The sequence below is a fragment of the Struthio camelus genome, chromosome 20 (genome assembly GCF_040807025.1).
Source record: "Struthio camelus isolate bStrCam1 chromosome 20, bStrCam1.hap1, whole genome shotgun sequence".
Classification (NCBI taxonomy): domain Eukaryota; kingdom Metazoa; phylum Chordata; class Aves; order Struthioniformes; family Struthionidae; genus Struthio; species Struthio camelus.
Window position 1 is genome coordinate 13,020,588 of NC_090961.1, and position 13,593 is coordinate 13,034,180.

The window sequence follows — 13,593 nt, forward strand, 5'->3', positions numbered from 1 at the left end:
GAACATCTGGGGATATAGAGAGATGATTTTGTGGGAGAGGACTCCTGGCAGAGGCTTCCTCATGAAGAATACAGCTCCTGATGCTTTGCCTTCGAGGAACCTTTACAACACCCTGAGTGAGACTAAAAAGTACAGGGTTTACAGACAGGAGTGCTTAATGAGTAACTAAAATTACAGTTGCAAAATGAGCTTATAACATTAAATAATCTTGTACAGAACCTGAGACTCAGAAAGCAAATAAAGCTACAAATGATCTTGATAGCTCTCTCTCACCATAGTTAATTTTTGTTTGTTCCCTAGTCCTGGCAAATGTTATTTGTTGTATCACACCAAGAAAGTCACCGACTTTGGGGTTATTTCAGGCAAAGGATGTGTGTGCGCGTGCACATGAATGCACATGCGCAATATTCCTGACCTTTGAGAATGTCCTGCCAGAATGAGAATTCTTTATAATGAGAATCCAGTTTGTGTCAGCTGTAGCAGTGTGTTGAGCAGGGAGAGAGGCAGGCATCAAGTAAGCAACTCTAGGGTAAGGTGAACTCCATCTGGAGTGTAAATCCCTGAGTGCTCATGCTAAGGCTTTGCAATGACGTGTCCTGCTGAATAAATGAGATAGCATGGTCTAGGTTATCTTTGGACTCCCTGTACCTCTAATCTGTATTTCTGTGGGTAGTAGGAGCAGGGGCCATCTGCAAAAGAAGAAATCACATTTTCTGAACCTTGGTACAAATGGTTGCATGCTGGTATTACAGTAGGGGTTTTCTTTGTGTTACCACCTTGTTTTTCTCTGATGTGCTGAATGCTTACCTTCTGCCAGTGAGAACAAGTTTGAGTTGTATTTTATATAGTTAACCTGCCCAGAATTTGGCTTCAAGATGAAGCAGAAGAATCGCAACTGAGTAGTTGCCATGGTGGGGGGAGGGGGAGTTGTCTGACAACTACTCGCCTAATCCTATGAAAAGAGGGGTGTCTTATATTTGGAAATCAGCATGGCTGATGAATTTTCAACTTCTCAGGTTAGGTATATGAAAAAGCAATAGCAAACTAAAGTATGACAGCAAAACAGGTAAGCAGACATCCACCAGAGAGACTGCAGGGGCAGAAAGGACTTCTTAATCTGAATGCTGACACTCTTGATATATGGGGAGAAGTGAAGTTGGCCCCAGTACTGTGGTACATTTCTAACTATTTTCTTTTTTCTGATGATGTAATTCATGGGGATTTCAAGAATAAAGTGACTGTGGTTAAGAAATTCTGCATCTAGGCCTGTGTTTCTTGCTTTGTTGTAAATGTCTGAGACCACGCAGTTGTGTCCATTCACAACACACTTTTTGGTACAGGATCACACTAAGCCAGGTTAAGCGAGTAACCTGCAAGTGGAAGGTTTATAATTCCTTCTCAGCTGACAAGCGAGTGGAGACTCAGTTATCCATGAGAAGTTAGTGCCACCTCCACCAACTCCTATTCTGTATCTTTAAGCCTGCACCCAGCAGTCCCAGTTTTATAGGAGGAGTCTAAGATCATAGAACAATAAAATGATTTAGGTAGGAAGGGACCTCTGGAGATTATTCTTTCCTCGTCTTCTCAGAGTAGGACCAGCGTCAAAGCTGCATCAAGGTCTTCAGGGCCCTTGTCCCGTTGTGTTGTATCTCTAAGGATGGAGATACCACCACCTCTCTGGGCCCCTGTTCCAATATTTCACTACCCCTGTGATTCCCCCCCCCTCCCCCCCCCAGTATCTAATTGTAATTTCTCTAGTTGGAACTTGCATTCACTGCTATTTATTTTCATACAAGCTTCACCTTGAGAGCACTGTGGGAAGAGGAATAGTTGAATTATTTCTTTAAGTGGAAAGATGATAAAAACTGCCAAAGGGCAGCCCTGTCTAATCCCTTTTCCACTTGGATCCTCTGATTGATGGTGCCAAAGTATGTAGTGATGCCAGCAAAGTTTCAATTGTATCCATCACCAGCAGGAGAACATTGACCAGCAAAACCAGCATAGGTTTTTTTTTACTCAGATCAAGTCTGTAGCTGCCCAACAAGGTTTATGGCGATGACAGGGTTGTTACAGAGTGAGTGATGAGAGGCCAGCTGGATCCCTGAAAAGCTTATTGTTCTATACTAACTGGGTTTCTATATTGTGTATTGTGAAGCTTGTTGGAAGCCAAGAGTGAGAATGCCTCCTAGACCTGTGGTTTTGATCTACATTGGTGTGACGAAGATGTGTCTGCTTCTGCCTTCCTTTTCCGATTATGTTTCCCTCATGTGTGGCTTTCCTGTCTCAAGACAATGTTTAATTATGTTGCTTCTTATGAGGTGTATCAGTGTTGTGCATGGCACAAGGGAAGATGGAGCCTCTTATTCAGCCAACCTGTATTTTAAACAAGGGAGACAATAAAGTATAGACAGTCTACATCACGCATCAAATTTTTTTCTGAATTACTTTGATGTTAAGAGGCTCAGCTTTACTGCCATAAATAAGGGAATTTTAAAATTAAGATAGAAATCAGATTTAAATGCTTTTGGAGGACTTAGAAGTGTAGTTCCAAGGAGTACCTTTAGTCTTCCAAACTTCAGCTCCTGCTACCATAGAAGGCTGAGGTGGCTGAGAGGACAGTACTTGCCTCTAAGAGTGGCCTGAAGATCCTCTGTTGCGTAGCTCCATTCATGGATATGTTTAATAGTAAAGACAGCCTGGCTCTCAGAATTGTTTCTGAGAATTAACTACCCTAGCTGGCATGTCATTTCAGCATTTCATCTAACGTACTGGATGTGCACTGGACAAATACTGACAATTGTGTGTCTAACTTTTGGCACTCTTCCATTTCTGCTGTTTCTCACATAGGAATTCTTTCTTTACAGCTAGATGAAAATTTCTTCTAAGTTTCAGAATAAAACTTGAATGCACTAGGTCCAGTCCCCCTCTCAGAAATGAGCAATTATATTAATCCTTTTAGTAGCGGAGTCACCTTCAGTTTAAGGTGATGAGTCTGATAGAAAATGGGAGGTTTAGAAACTGTTTTGTTCTGTATATTAGGAGAGAAGTTTTCTGTGTCTTGTAATCAGGCATTGAGCATTGTCAAGCATTTTTATTTTATCAGGTAGTAGTTACTATTGATTCTGGCAAAATACGGCTGACGAAATGCACATCTTGGCTTCGTGTGCAGAAGGGAGCCCTTCTTAGGAAGTGGGAACTCCTGCAGGATGAGTAACTGATTAGTACAGGATTGCAAGAACCCATAAAATGATTTGGTTTTGGTTGCAGAAGTAAGAAATAAAATAAGAACCTAGAATGAATTGCAGATGTGCATTGTAGATTTTAAACTGGGAATCCTAAAACCACTTGCCTAAGTTGAACCACATTAAGGGTTTGAGAAACACCAGGTCCATGGGAATCCTGTGCTTATTGGCATTGTGTCCAGAAGCCTCTGTTTTTTAGGCTAGACACCACATTTTCAGTTAGACTGTTTGGGCTCCAAGCAGATTTTTTTCATTTTGCTTTAAGCTAAATTAAAAAATAGAAAAGGGGCGGGGGAGAGAAGCAGCCAGGAGTCAGAATATTTTTGGCTTTTGTTTCCTTACCAGCTGTTTTTATTCTCAAACTCATTTCAGCTCCTGGTGTGTTTCTTCAATTTGTAGCTTATGAATTGCAGGAGTGGCTGATACACTGCTGACTGTGCCCTCTGTACGGAGTTGTGTGTGAGAATCGGGCGGTTGTGTGTTAACAGGGACAGTCAAACAAGATCTCTGTCCTTAATTCCTAGAAAGAAGGAGCTTTTGTGCAAAGATTGCTAGACGGGATCTCGTGACCTAAACGTGGGCTGCTTTTAAAAACTCTTGATTTATAAGACGACTGTAATGAACTTTAATTCTTGATGTTTTGCCTTTAAGGGAGCTGCAGGTAACATCTGGTGCTCTGTAGCTAATTTCCACAAAACACTCAAGAGCAAAGACTATTAACAGTCTATATATAGAGGTCTTATTTATACCTTCCTCTTCTCTTTTTAGTTTGAGAGTGCTCCCTGGCTCTGCGAACCTTTATCTCTGGCCTGGGAGCTGGATGCCCTTGCTTGCAGCCTGGTCGCTCTGTAGCTCCATGCTGGCCTGCCAACTCTTGCTTGTTTGGGCAGTCTCTGGCCACTCCATCCTCCCCCCTCCTTTCCTCCGCCTTTTCTCTAGGCTGGGATCCTCTAATGTTTTCGTACTTCCTTTGATCTCTTGGCGCTTAGCCTTGGCAAAGTGGCTGCATCACTAGGGTGGGGGCCAACATGTTGTCTCTTTATAGCTACAAACCCAGAAACTCCAGCTGCATATTTGTTGGGATGCTTCTTATCTCCGCCATTGTTTCACCTTGCTTGCTTGTTCCCTTGACAACCGCTTTTGATCCAGCTCCATAGCAACTAACCCATCATCCACCCACATGCTGAGGTATGCATCATCGACACAGAAAACAATGCATTTATCTCCTATTTATTGCTTATGGCGTCAATATTATTCTTCATTTGTCTGGTTTAAGAATCAAAAAGAAAAAAAGTGCCTTCGAAGCTCTGATGGTGCGAATGCATGGCCTTGTCAACTTAAGTCCTTTCTGCATGCATTTATTTTACAGTTTCTTCCCTTCTTTGATCTCGGCCCTGTGTGTTTTCTCTGTAGCTTTGATTTGTTAAAGTGTGTAGTGCTTTGTCATGAGCTTCATTTTAAGCACAGTGAGAGTGCTTATGTGCTCAAGCTTGTTCAAAGATGCTTTCCTGTCTAGGGCCTGTGTGGATGAGAAACTAGTGATTGTGGCTTCATTCAAGCAAAGGATGGCACTGGTCTTTCATTCTGAATAAATTATTTTTAAAGGCACTTTTTCTGCATGCTTAATGTATGGTGTAGTATGGTAAAGAATGTTATTTAGATTTCAAGTGCAAGTAGCCTAAAATGAGGAAATGCCAGAGTTAAGGATGCCTGCACAACACCAACCTACCACAATGTGGATGTGAATTATGATGATCTTTAATTACGTGACCACGTGCTATCTTTTTGTTTTCCAGAGAACTAAAGCCTTTCACAGTACTGTAGATAGATGTGCACTAGAGTGTGTAGTTAAGAAAGCTCTTGTCTGTTGGGCTCTCCCTCAATTCTTACAGTAACTGGAGGCTATAAAGGGAAACAAGCAGAGTATTGCAGGGAAAAAAAAGGGAAAGATTTCATTCTTACAAAAGCTTAAGCTCTATTCTTATTTCTTCCAGAGACTTCTCATAAAAGCAGCTGTCTTGAAGCTAAGCACAGCTGAGAACAATTGTTCAGAGTCCAGTTAGAAATATATCATTTAACTGTCTCTGAAAGGAAAAAGAGATGGGCCCTGTGGAACAGAGCGAAGAGTAGTGGTGATGAGGAGGGGAGACGGAAGGGGAGAAGAAAAAGGTGATAAAGCAGTTTGCCCATAGGAAGAAAAGAACCTGATAAGTAGTTTATAACCTGTGGAACGTGACTGATGGAGGGAGAAGGAGATATCAGTGGCCCACAATCCCTTCTGCTGTGTTACCTGAAGAAGAATTTTCTGGGCTTGAATTCTTAATTTTTCCCACCATACTGCTTGGGATAGTTTAATAAAAGATACTTACTTACAAGCATATAGCAACATAGCCATAACAGTACCACTTGTGTAGTGAAGTTAAATGCTTAAAAAGAAAAAAAAAAAAAGGTTCCTGCGATCTCAAGGTGTATGCCTAATGGTAGCAGGAACTTTTCACCTTTGTTTGCTGTGTGAAAAATAAAGATGATACTACCTGTTAACGCTCCCTTTCTCACCTGCTGGCTTCTGGTTTCTGTTCTGCTGACTGTTTTAATGCACCTCCCTCTCTTTTGGAGGTGATGACACTGGGAATGGAAGCATTTTACAAAACAGTAGTTGTTCTTCATCTGACTTCATTCCTCCCTGAAAACTCCAAATGGACATGTTTGGTGTACTTTCCAGGTAAAATAACATACATCATGTTTTTTCATGCTAGTACTGGTCCTAACTCCACTCCCTTTCCTGTACTGTCAGGGTAGGAGCACTGAAAGTTAAGGAGGGTAGTATTGAGGATGGACCATCTGGTGGAATGTGCCATACAGTCTGGTGTTAGTAGAGCCACAGAGGTACTCAGCCAGCAAGTTTCTCCTCTACAGATTGGGAAAAGGGGAAATGGAAGAGACTGGAAGCAGCTTTCTGACTTTTGACTGTGTTTAAAGACCAGCTTAATCACTGGGAAGCGTTTAAATCGAGTTGTTTTAGTCCTGAGTTCCTGCGAGATTTGAGCTCTTCCTGCAGAATCCAGTTCTGGTTTGAGATACGGTGCTGCTGAAAGCTGATGTTGGTTATCTCGGTCCGGGGCTGGATGCTCTTTTGGACACTTCTGTCTCACTATTGATATTGCCACTAAAATTACAGTTAACATAGTGCTGTAGTTACTGTGCCACTGATAACATAGACTTTTAGTATACTGTATTTTATGTCATGTTTCACTGTAATTTTAAATTAAGTGTTTTTGATAAGGCCAAAAAAAAAGAATAGACAGAACATTGTACGTGTTTTTGGAATCTTTGGCAATAGGTTTAATTTGATTGCTTCTAAATTATCGTCTCCTTCTTATGCCGGTTTACTGCGCTTATATTGAGTTCATGTTATGCTGTAACCGTTTTACGTAATGTAAAAAACTTTATTTCAAGAGCTAACAGTGCTCCGATTTTTTTTTTTTCAAGGATATTGTGCTTTTAAAAAAAGAAGAAAAGAAAATCCAATAGGGTGGTTAGTTTAAGCCTGTTAAAACTGTTGCACAAGTTGCGACTTCCTTATTGGTAGTCAATTTTTTAATTTCTGTTGGATTTGGGGATGGATAATTCCTTAGCAGGTAAAGAATACGGATAATTCTTAAATCCTTTAGCTTATTACTTCTTCAGCAAGTCAGTTACAGTGTCTTTCTTGGCCCAAAAAAATCCTTTGTGTTATACTGAATCCCACATTGCTAAAAGAAGGGAGAAATTTTTTGGACAAACAGCAGCTTCTTGTTGTAATCTTTTCACTTGAAATTCTCCACTGTATGAAACGTTCTCACTGAGGCTCAGGCATTTCCGAAGAAATTGTTGAGCAATATACTTTTAATTTTTGTCATACTAAGCCTGATAATTGTTTTTAATTATCTGTAGTTGTCGTTTGTGACCTTTGTTAGGATTGCTCGGTGCAAGTTTAGGAAGATTCTGCTTTTATGTGAGAGGGCGTGACAGCATGTGGAAATGTTTGTTCAGTTGGGTGGAAGAACTTCTTCTTATTGGGGCCTTGTGGGACGTTCTTCAGCTGAATGCTGCAACATCGCTTTACTGAATGATTACCTTCAAAAAGAAAATGATATTTTAGATTTAGTGGATTAAATTCTATGTTTTCCTAATACCATCAGGTGTTCATTGGGGTGAAATGCTTGAAGGATGCTGTGATGCTGTTACTACCCTATCTTTTAGCTTATAGGAAAGAAGGGGGAAAGGAGGGGAAAAAAGGAAGGGGAGGGGAACTGGGCAAACCTAAGCTCTGCAGAAGCAGCCCTCTCTAATAAAAAAACTTTTAGACTTGGATTATGCAGCATAGCCATGAGGCAACAGGTAAATGTGCGTTATTATATAACAGGTAAATGTGCGTTGAATTCCAGACCTTGGAGACAAGAGAGGAAGGCTGGAGAAAGGAAGACTCTCCCTTGGTTGAGGAGGATCGGGTTAGAGATCTTTTGTCCAAACTTGACATCCACAAATCCATGGGCCCCGATGGGATGCACCCACGAGTGCTGAGGGAGCTGGCGGATGTTATCGCTAGGCCTCTCTCCATCATCTTTGAAAGGTCCTGGAGATCAGGAGAGGTGCCTGAGGACTGGAAGAAAGCCAATGTCACGCCAGTCTTCAAAAAGGGCAAGAAGGAGGAGCCAGGAAACTACAGGCCTGTCAGCCTGACCTCCATCCCTGGAAAGGTGATGGAACAGCTCATCCTGGAGGTCATCACTAAGCATCTGGAGGACAAGAAGGTGATCAGGAGTAGTCAGCATGGATTCACCAAAGGGAAATCATGCTTGACCAATCTGATAGCCTTCTATGACAGAATGCCTGGCTGGGTAGATGAGGGCAGAGCAGTGGATGTTGTCTTTCTGGACTTCAGCAAGGCTTTTGACACTGTCTCCCATCACATCCTCCTAGGTAAGCTCAGGAAGTGTGGGCTAGATGAGTGGACGGTGAGGTGGCTTGAGAACTGGCTGGATGGCCGAGCTCAGAGGGTTGTGGTGAATGGTGCAGAGTCAAGTTGGAGGCCTGTGGCTAGTGGTGTCCCCCAGGGGTCAGTCCTGGGCCCAGTCTTGTTCAATATATTCATCAATGACCTGGAGGAAGGGACAGAGTGCACCCTCAGCAAGTTTGCTGATGATACTAAACTGGGGGGAGTGGCTGACACACCAGAAGACTGTGCTGCCCTTCAGAGGGACCTGGACAGGCTGGAGAGGTGGGCGGAGAGGAACCTCATGAAGTTCAACAAAGGCAAGTGCAAGGTCCTGCACCTAGGCAGGAATAATCCCATGCACCAGTACAGGCTGGGGACTGACCTGTTGGAAAGTAGCTCTGCCGAGAAGGACCTGGGAGTGCTGGTGGACAACAAGTTGAGTATGAGCCAGCAGTGTGCCCTTGTGGCCAAGAAGGCCAATGGGATCCTAGGGTGCATTAGGCAGAGTGTTGCCAGCAGGTCGAGGGAGGTGATCCTGCCCCTCTATTCAGCCCTGGTGAGGCCTCACCTGGAGTACTGTGTCCAGTTCTGGGCTCCCCAGTACAAGAGAGACATGGCACTCCTGGAGAGAGTCCAGCGGAGGGCTACCAAGATGATTAGAGGGCTGGAGCATCTCTCCTATGAAGAAAGACTGCAAGAGCTGGGCCTGTTCAGCCTGGAGAAGAGAAGATTGAGAGGGGATCTCATCAACGTGTACAAGTATCTGAAGGGGGAGTGTCAAGAGGATGAGGCCAGCCTCTTCTCCGTGGTGCCCAGCAACAGGACAAGAGGCAATGGGCAGAAACTGAACCACAGGAAGTTCCATCTGAACCTGAGAAAAAACTTCTTCACTGTGAGGGTGACAGAGCATTGGAACAGGTTGCCCAGAGGGGTGGTGGAGTCTCCTTCGCTGGAGATATTCAAAACCCGTCTGGATGTGATCCTGGGCAATATGCTCTAGGTGACCCTGCTGGAGCAGGGAGGTTGGACGAGATGATCTCCAGAGGTCCCTTCCAACCTAAACGATTCTGTGATTCTGTGATTCTGTTAATGACCAGGAGTCTTACATTTTTCATGCTGTAGCTTGCAGTTAGTGTATTTGTTTTGTATCTTGAGGAGTTAAATTCCAGCGCAGTGGAGTCAGGGTTTTGCTGTAACTTTGGAAAGCAAATGCTGCCAGTTTGGAGACCCCGACTTTTGTAATTGGCGATCCTGCTGCGTTATCCATAACAAATGGACACTGCAAATGCTTTATGTTTATAGAACTAATTTCCTAATTTAAATGCCTATTTAAAAGCTCTGGTGTAATGTTTCATTTCTCAAAGACCCTATTATATTGAGAGATTAAGTTTCAGATCAGAGTATTTCTGAATGTTTTGCTACATGGTATGTTTTAGGGGCACTATACTATCTGAACTGTATTGAATATGAAAGAATGCAATGAAAAACACTCTTGGTTGCATACAAATTACAGTTCTTTATTTTCAAATTAGTCACTTAGTGGATACTCATTTAGCGTGTGAGAGGAAACATGCATCGTTTAGTGCATATTATTTTAAAGGTGTCTAACCAATCAGGTTTGATTTCCAGCTTTTTAAGTAAGGAGAACTATATAGATATATTTTTCAGTGATCTATGCACCTGACTTTATGTTTAGTTTCTGAATTGTCAGTCCCTATCCTCCTTTAAAACTAGTTAGAAATAGTCTTATATTTTATGTCCAGGCAGGTTTTTTGAATGATTTGTTTTGGGCAATGAGGAAGGAAAATAACCAGAGAGTTTTATAAAGATTTCAGTAGAGTTATTTGATATGCAAATGAGATGTTTGTTGTTCATGCAGCTGTGACCAGTAAAATAATATTTGATAAAAATACCTTAGATAATGGCAGTAAACATTTTTGAAATTGCAGACTATGGAAAATAATGTAGCATTTAGAACACACGCATATTTGGAAACAGGTTTATGTTGTAACTTTAAGACCGTCACCTCTTGTTTTAATCAGTAGCATGCTTGCTGAAAATAAACTGAACCTCCTGGCAGGGGGAAACAAATGTATAATGTCCCACTTTTCATTAGAATCACATTAGTTTTGCAGTTATGAGGTATAAATCAAAAAAACATAAGCCAAAACAGCAGTTTCCAAAACACAGTACTGTTTAGATTGCTGCTAATGGGTGTCTGGCTCCTTATGTAGGTCTGACTGGAATTCAGCAGGGAGCAAGGCTTTTAGGCTTGGTCTGGTACATATCTTGGTCTGGTACATATATAGATAGCACTAGAAAAATATATCTGTTAACATATGTGCTTAAAAGTAATTTCTGATTCGCATGTCAAGTCTGTTCGCTAATGTATTCTCAGGGTTTTCCGTACAAAGTGTATTTGCACACATACTTGTGTGCAAACCTGACCTGAAAAAGATGCATTTTTAAAGAATTTCTGCTGCGACTGTGAAAAACATTAACAAAAAAAAGGCTTAATGAAAACTTTGTCTTGGATGTGTTTTGCAATACAATAATTTTAATTTTTGTGTAATATGGACATTGTGAAACTACAGAGCTCTGAAAATGAGCATGAAAATAAAGCATCCTCTTGACACACACACACAGTTTTTGCAAACTTATATTAAACCAGATGGTCGCAAAGGCCAGAGCATTGAGATTCATGACTCAAGCAGGCAATAAAACTTGCAGGGGTCAAGATGAGGAAGGTGGGCTTCTTTCTACATAGTAGCTATGGTGGTATCAGGGAAAAAGCGCCCAGTTGCAATAGGAAGATTGATTTTATTTCTGAACCTGGCTATGGAGCTTTACTCTCTGAGTTGAGCCTTCACAAATATGCGCTCTTCCCACTTCTGTCCCACCACTGCAGTTCTTAGTATCTGCTGCTTCTTTCTGTTGGAGAGGTGAAAATCCCTAAGGATTCACTGCTCTGTGTTTTTATATATAGTGTAAGACACACTCAGGCTGCTCTTAACCAGGGAGACTTTTCATCTTAAGGACTTTAGGACGTAACTGGACTTGTTTTCTTTTTTCGTTGTTGTCTGCTTAACCACGTGTCTTTTATTATAAATATACCAGCTAATATTTACAGCAGTTTACAGAGAAGCAAAAATGTCTAGCTGAACAAAGTTCTATGGAAAAAATCAATTCTTCCTTTTAGTATTGCGACAAAAAGATTAGCTATTTGAGTTTATGTAGTACAGAGCGTGCGTAATTTTAAAAAGGGGTGCCTCCTTTCATCCAAAAATTGGAACTCACTGGGCCCAAACAGATTTAAGAGCCGAGATTGGAGGGTGCATGCAAGTCTGTTCAAAATCTATTGTAATTTGACATGAACTTTGATTTTCTGCCAACCTGAGAATGTAGGTCAGGAGAAACAGGTACTTGTTTCTGCAACAACAGTTTGATTGCTTTGGTATAATTTGTGTTCTACCTTTTCGAAAAAGATTCGCTTTGATTTATGAATCTTTAAATTTAGAAAGGAAAATGAGTCTCTCACTGCTTCCAGAAGTGCTTCATTCTTGCCACAGTATGTGCTGGAAGTTTGAATGCTCCTTTACTTGGAGATCAGGGGAGAAAGAAAGCGCAATACTAACCAGTTTGAAATTTTTAACATTTTTTTAGAGCAGTACAGGCTGCACTAACGATCATTTTTGAACCCTTCCCTCAGAGTGCTCTGGGATGCCATGTGGTCCCATTAACTTGGCTAGTCCAGGAACAGATTGAAAGCTGCTGTTTCCATGTATGTTGTTTAAAACTTGGCTGCAGTGATGAGGTGGGGAGAGAACTTGAGGGAGGCAAAAAAAAACAAAAAAGGGAGAGAGCAGGGAAAAGAGCCTTAAGGCTAATATGGTTAGTTGTTTTGTTACAGATACGGAAATTTTTGCAATTCTGCTAGGATAACATCATTTTGGCTTTTCTTTGATATATTTCATTTGGGATGTCTTCTTTACACTTGCTGAGTTTAACTTGGATTGAGATGAGGAACTTGTACAGATTGGAGCATGACTCTGTAACATCTCCCTTGGTGGTAGATTAAAAATAAAAATACAGCAGTTTTGCATTTTTCTTCCTGCTGTGGTCTAGATGCAGTGCAAAAAGAAACAGGCTTTCTTTTGTGTATGCTATCTCCTGGGTTTCATTCCATCTTGAGCAAAGGCACATCTACATTATGCCTCATTTGGAGGAGGAGTAGCTTTACGTAGACTGACAACTCATTCAAGGTGGTGTTGAATGAAATCAGGCAGACTGACAACTTGAGAAGATATCCAGGTACTTTTTAATGGTGCACGCTGCTTGAACATCTGTGAGTTCTGGTTTATTAGCTTCAGTGAATCTGTGATGGTGCAGATTTGCTTCATTCCCCTTCCCTGCCTGGGAGTGGAGCTCTAGATGGTCATTGAATCGCTCTCTGAAGTGGGCATTTGGATACTTCATGGAGCAGCAGAGGACAGGTTTTTTTCTCAAAGTTGGGCTCTCGTGCAGTGAAGTTGCTCAGGACTAGAAGAAAAGAATCATCCCAGTTGTACTAAGCCTTTCATTCTCTGCTGTTCATTGCATTACAAACAAGTTTTAGGTCTTGCCTGGAAATCTAGTGAAGATTTTGGTAATAGTGGTATTTCTGATAATACAACCACAGCACAGTAGTCTGCAGATGACCTGGGGCTTTCCTTTGGTGCACAAAGATTTTGGGTGAAGTGTTTGGATACTATTCAGCCTCCTCTTCCCAGTGCCCCCCACCCACTTCTCCTCCCCTCCTCTCCTTCCTCCTTGCCTTTTGTACAGAAACACCACGTTTTCCTTCTTAGTCAAGCCAGCAGACATGGTAGGTATGACTCTCCTGATATCAAATGATACTTGTTATCACTAATTACATTCTGTGAGGCCGTTTGTAGCCATTGCCATGACCCTGGGGAGTTTTTGTTGAGGCAGTGCTGTGCTCTTGGCGGCTGGCTTTTGGGATGAGAGCAGGCAGACTTTGCACGGTCTGTGCCCCAGAGGGCTGGGGAACGAGACCTGGGATTTGAAGTAGGGCTGTCCTTCCAGCTCGGAGTCTCCCTTCCTTACCTCCAGTCCTGGGATTGACAGTTCTGCATGTGTTAAGTGATTCATCTTGCTTTTAGACTACTGCATTCAATCACTGGTCATTCTAAATTTCCTGTTGAAAATATGTCAGGGTTATGCTGTTGGTGTAAATAGGAAAATGGATGCTTTCATGAAGGACAGCTACAACAGGTAATAGTTTTTTGTCATGATTATTTCTGTGGGCTAACTGAACAGTACAGCTTTTCTTGAGAAAGGTAACTAGAGTCCTTTCACAAATTCTGCTGAAGA

General features: G+C 41.8%; 1 protein-coding gene across 17 annotated transcripts in view; it reads left to right on the top strand.

The window, feature by feature from the left end:
* The window catches only part of EXD3 (exonuclease 3'-5' domain containing 3), a 340,424-nt gene that overhangs the window by 41,367 nt on the left and 285,464 nt on the right, over positions 1-13,593 (top strand). The window lies entirely within an intron of this gene.